Consider the following 6,706-nt stretch of genomic DNA (forward strand, 5'->3'; position numbering starts at 1 on the left):
GGTGAGGAAAATTGAGAATAGTGATGCCAAGAAAATTGAAGAGCTATAAGAGTGAAAGGAAGGGAAAACATCCTTGTGGGAGGTAGCAGTAACTGAAAGATGTACTATTATCTGTTGTGATCTGCTATTTTTGCCAGTTCAATCTCGCGCTCTTTGTGCTGTATCACTCATGTAAAGCACTTAAGGTTCAGCCCATGACCTTTTGCAAAATCACTGTGTGATTCACCTACATTTAGATTTTACCAGAATCTCAATGGGTAACATTAGCGTAGGGTAGGATCCTCTGGGAAGGGGAAACCTCATGTTGCCCAAAGGTTGCAAGTCTGCATTAACTAAAGCAAAAACTGGCCAGTGTACTTAAATGTGAAATGTATGAAAGATGAAATGTAAGGGAAAGTGATGCAAAGTAAAACCAGTAGTATTGCTTTAGTATAGTATGTTACCTGCATCACTATCTGCTTGCTTTCCTATTTTTCACAACCAAATTTTGGTGTCATTTTTTTGACAAAAAGCTGCAAATACATGTTAATTTTTTCAGTCCTCAACGTCATGATGGCAGCTTGTGTGCTCTCTAGCACTGATTTGGTGCTTCAACGGTTGGTTGTAGTCTTTTTATATTTGAAAAAAAAGTATTGTAGGTTTGAGGACCTGATCATTATTGCAATTGGTAGCTAACATTTTTTTTGTGTGTGTACAATCACTCTCCTTTGGAAGTACAAGGGGATACATTGAGTCATTACCTTTTGTTTATCAGCAGACTTGTAATTGGTGGAAACTTTAAAGTTTTGAGAATAAATGTCATGTTTTATGTAAACCTGGAATTTCAATTTTCTCATTCAGACCGGAGATGATGCTGAGTTATAAATATCTAGGTTGGTTACAACTTTGTTCAACAAAAGCCATGAGAAAAAATAAAATGCATAACTAAAGATATGACTACCTTCAAATTCATAAGCAAATGGGGCATATAAAAATGGCACATTCTCTTAGATAATATCACCACCTTCAACACCTCTTTGTTCTTCTGTCTGTGAGATCTTTTGATTATCTGCGCCTATCACTGCTTGCTTGTCCCTACAACCACCACCCCCACTTCTTTCCCCCCCGCCCCCCCCACCCCGCCAACCACCACCTTAAACCAGTTTATATTTCACCCTTCTCCTAATTTTACTCAGTTCTGTTGAAGGGTCATGAGGACTCGAAACATCAACTTTGCTCTTCTCCGCCGATGCTGCCAGACCTGCTGAGTTTTTCCAGGTAATTCTGTTTTTGTTTCATATAAATGACGTGTTGAATTGAGGTTATCTGCTAACTTTTGAGACTAGGCAAGAATTTGCTGTGTGATACTTTGCACTGTAGGCTTAATTACTTAGGGTGTAAAATCTGAACTGAGACTTTTTTTTAGCAATGTAAACAAACTGATTTTGGGTTTGTATAAAAACAATGTATATGTGCCATTCATTTTTGAGTCCCACTTATTTGCATAGAACCAATTGGTGACCTGCCTTACAATTGCAAGTTAATAACTAATTATGGCATTGCTGTCTGCTGTTCCTTGTACTCTTTTGTGGTGACAGTACAGATATTTTATTTGTGAGAGATCGTGATGCAATTGACCCATTTCTACAAAGACTAATTAATTGCTTAAGTTTGCAAATAAGAGGAAGGTACAGCAGTAGGTGGTTTGTGATATGAGTTTGAGATTTCATTCAGGAATTCATAAACATTTCTTTGTATAATCCTACATTAATGCTCTATACTTGTTTACCATTATATGACATGACCTCAAGGGCTTTGAGTTTTTGTGTCTTTGCTATGTTGTGTTGAGACATTTGTTTGTAGAAGTCGCTAAAATGTTACTGAAAGAAATCTAATGTAGAAGCACTATATCTTAGAAACTGAGATCGAATATTGCCATTTGATTGATTATTCTTTTAGCTAGTGTTCAACTAGCCAAGTGGTTATGGTACTGCGTTTGTAACCACAAGATCAAGAATTCAAATCTCACAATGGCAAACTATGAAACAATGTAACTTCATCTGAAACAGATGGAAACGGGTTTGTACTCGAAAGAGTTACAACCATATTTAAACTCAGTTATCCTATGATATGACCACAGTTTTTCCTTTCTGACTATATTGTATTGGGTTGGAGTAGTTTCAATAAATTCTCAAAGACTGTTGGCTGCAAAACACTCTAATGTAACATTTACAGTTACGAGCTTCTTTCCATGCTGCTTTCTTGTAGACACTCGGTCACGTGAGTATATGTCACTTCCTTCTACGACATTACAGACTATTACAGTTAACCCTTTGTGAGACTTGGTATAACATATTCCATTATACTACACTGACCTCTTCCCAAATGGCTAAATTTTAGAACTGGGATAAGATCAACACTTGCATTTGATATTGAACATCCATCAGATCAGACTGTGGACGCCTAATAGCCCAGAATATTTACAGCTGGGAAAACTTCAATTTTGGAATTTTATTCCCAATACCAATTTTGTGAAACCAGCTTTTTTAATGAAATATTTGTATTTCAAACTGGATTTTAGGATCTTAACTGCAGGCTACCCTGAATTCAGAGTTGTTTAATTGAAATAATCTAATAATTTAATCATTTTTAACTAATCTTTGCTTTCCTATTATTAAATGCAAAATGTAATTGAATTCCAAGGAGTAGACTGCAAGTGATTAGAATAAAATAATCATATATCAAAAAGAGGCCATTCAACCCCTTGTGCCTGTGCTGCCTTATTGAAAGCTATCTAATTAGTCCCATGACCACACTGTTTCCTTAGAGTCCTTTTCAAGTATTTCTCCAATTCTATTTTGAAAGTTACTGTTGGTATTCTACTTCCACCACCCTTTCAGATATATATGTATGTGTGTATACATATTGGTTCCCCATTGGTTCTAACCTGCCTCCTCTGGTTGCCTACTTTCCTGTCAGTGGGAACAGTTTCCCATTTATTCCATTAAAACCTCTCATTTTGAACACTCATTAAAAACCTCCTTAGCCTCCACTCTAGGGAGAATAATCCCAGTTTCTGTCACATCCATATAACTGAAGTCCTTCATCACTGATATCGTTCCTGTGAATCTCCTGCACCCTCTCTAAGGCCGCAAATGACATCCTTCCTAAAGTGTGGGACCCAGAATTAGACACCATACTCTAGTTGAGGGCAAACCAGAGCCTTAAAAAGTTTTAGCATAACTTCCCTGCTTTTATCTTACTTGCTCTTATCTATTGCACATTCAAAAAATAGGATTTGTAGTCTTTGATCAGCTCAACCTATCTGTATAACTTTCTCAGGTGTTAGATACAACAGGGAAAACAGTGAAGTTTGTGTTATCCAGCACTCTACCAACAGGAATTCTCTACTAACCAGAATTTCTGTTGTTCCCCTTATATGAATCATCACTTTTCCAATCAAAGTTACTATGAAGTTATCTGGAACCCATGTGTGTATATTGTATTGTTTTATATTTTAATATGTTATGTACTATTGAAGATTGGAAGTATAAAGTATATTGTTTATGTGTACTTGCATATTAGTTCATGCTACAAGGATTGCGTATCCCACTGGTAAATGGAACTCTCCATTAACCGGCACCACCCATTCCCCGCGCATGCTGGATAATCAAAATTGCACTGTATTTCTTCAGTGTTGCTATATACACGAATGTTGAAACAGCAGTGAGAGTGCTTGGCTGTATTATTAAGTAGTGAGAGAGAGAGAGAGCACCATGGAAACTGGTGGACAAAAGAGAAATTGTATTTTATAAAGTCAGCAAAGTTCCACACATTTTGCTATGGAGACTGTTGTATTTTCACATAACTATTTAATCCTGTTACATGATTCATTTATTTTGTTTTTGTACACTTCCCACAAAAATGTTGTACTTTTTTTATCTGTACAAACTATAACATTCTCATTGTTTCTAGATTCTGTGGGTATATTTCTAATGCTTTTGTTGCAAATGTTAAATTACTTTTAAACAAGAGGTGATATTGCCTTTTCCCATCCTGATTTAAAATCTGGAATTGGACAGAAAAGTCATTTGTAACAAATGGGAAGGAAAAAAGATCTGTTGCAATCAGTTTCATTTACTGTTTTTACAGATTCAGATTTTAGAAGGAAACCGGTTATCTTATGTATTATCTTTCAACATCTGTTGGGGGTTGTTTTCCATGGGAATTTAGTGAAAAATCTGAATGTGAGGGTCTATCTGAATTTCACCTTGATTTATAATAAAAATACAAATGGTGCAATAAACCAGCTTTTAAATTACTTTTAATATGAGGCTGAGACTTGCTTGTAATCTAACCCATTGGTGTGCTTATCATTGCAAAGTCTCTTTGCAATTGTTCAGTTGTTTAAATGATTGTTCAAATGATTCGCATAAACAAATTCACTGTATTAAAACTTCATCCACATGACGTTAATGCAAAGCCAAATTTAGATGCAAGTTTTGGCAGGTTTGCCTTTTTTAATTAAAACGAGTTTGACCTTATTAATGAATCAGGCTTGCCAAGTATACCACCAAGGGTTCTAAGGTTTCAATTTTCCATTAGTAGTCATGTCATTCAGGACACTTAGTCCCCAGTAGGATACTATTTTCTAGCTTCCTCAAGACGGATAGTCACTGGTTACGAACCAACACCCAGCCTGAATTTGCACATCAGGGATGAAGTTCTCACAAGCAACCTGGTGACGAGGACAACAATGAGTACAAATGTGTGGATGTGTTGCCACCATATTCTGAGCACAGCATTCTCTGAGCACAACATTATTTCCCACCAATAACTGGTGCCACCTAGCGAATGTACAAAGCAAGCAGCTGTTTGCCTTTTCAAATCGATCATGGTATAGGCATGGAGCTTTCACACCCAGCATCCAGGTATTATCTTCGAACAGCTGTCATTGCATGTCTCCATCTCTTCATCAGGTGTGAGGTATTTGTCCACCTTAAGTCTGATGGAAGGGCCGACAGAAGACAACCTGTAATGAACTATTCACCTTAATCTTCTAACTGTGCTAATTGAATGCTGCGTACAAGGATTATTCATTGGCAGTGGCTTACCTGGTCAGCAGCCCTGATAAGTTTAAATTGGGAAAAGTTAGAAAGGTACAGCAGAGTCAATCAAATAACTATGAGATGACATTTCAGATTATCCCAAGGTCATCTTCAGAAAAGCAAATGTACAAGTGCCTGGCCACCCACAATTGCATGCCCCACACACACCCACACCCCCCCCTCCCCCCGCCCCCAAATCATGAGTTGCAATTAATAGAACTATTTTAACATAATGTCAAAAATTGAACAAAACCAATAAAACATAATCTAAATCAACAACCTGAAATGTTAACTCTGCTTCTCGCTTAGCAGGTGCCACGCGGCCTGAGAGTAATTTTGAGCATGTTTGTTTTTGTTACAGGCTTCCAGCAGCATTCTGCTTTTGTCATAATATAAAAGAAAACATTTGCATTTGTATGTTGCCTTTCAAAACTCCAGGTGCAGTCAATTAAGTACTTTTGAAGTGTAGAAGAAGATGCTGCTCAGATCATCATGAAAGTGGATTTGAAAGGTTTAAAATTGATGAAGAGCGGGTATTGGATGAGCTGTCTGCATTTAAAGTTGAGAAGGCACCAAGGCTGGATGAGATGCATCCAAGGAAACTGAAGGAAGTAAGAGTGGAAATTGCAGAGGCACTGGCCATAATTTTCCAATCATCCTTAAACTTAGGGAGGTGCCAGAGGACTGGAGAATTGTAAATGTTACACACTTGTTCAAAAGGTGTAAAGATATGTCCAGCAACTGCAGGCCAGTCAGTTTCACCTCCGTGATGGGGAAGCTTTTCAAAATGATAAAATGGGACAAAATAAATAATCACTTGGGCAAATGTGAGTTAATTAAGAAAAGCCAGTATGGATTTTTAAGGGCAAATCGTGTTTAACTAACTTGATGAGGTAACAGAGAGGGAGGGAGGTCTTGTGGCACAGTGGGTAGCATCCCTGCCTCTGAACCAGATGGGGGAGACAATAGCATAGTGGTAATATCACTGGACTAGTAATCCACTCTAGGGATGTGGGTTCAAATCTCACCATAGCAGCTGGTAGGATTTGAACATAACTAGCTTTAAATTCCAGATTTATTAATTATCAAAACCCACCTGTCATTCAGGATTCTGCCACAGGCTGTGCCTTTTACCTTCACCCCATGTATAATATCTTAAACTTTAATTTGTTCCATGTAAATAATTTTTTAAAAATGCCCTGTAGGAAAGGAAATCCACTGTCTGACCAACATCTAACTCCAGACCCACAGCAATGTGGTTGACTCTTAATTGCCCTAACAAGCCATTCAGCGGCAACTAGGGATTGCAACAAATGCTGGCCTTAATTGCCGGTGTCGCCCCCATCCCCAAAAATGCCCCCTCCTGTGCCCCAACCACTCTATGATTCTAAGATGAATGTAAGTCTGAGTAATCTATGATGTAGGAGTGTTATTACCTGTGTCCTATCAGACATTATTATTCTAGCTAGCCCACCTCATCCCACCACCCCCCCCCCCAAAAAAAAACACCTCTTCCCACTTGCAACCACCACCGACTTATCACAGGTTATTTGAAACAAACAAACACCAGCAGCCTATATATCCTGGCGGGTATCGCTCCCCCGAAATAAGAACGGTAG

This window comes from Carcharodon carcharias, chromosome 19 (assembly GCF_017639515.1).
Source record: "Carcharodon carcharias isolate sCarCar2 chromosome 19, sCarCar2.pri, whole genome shotgun sequence".
NCBI lineage: Eukaryota > Metazoa > Chordata > Chondrichthyes > Lamniformes > Lamnidae > Carcharodon > Carcharodon carcharias.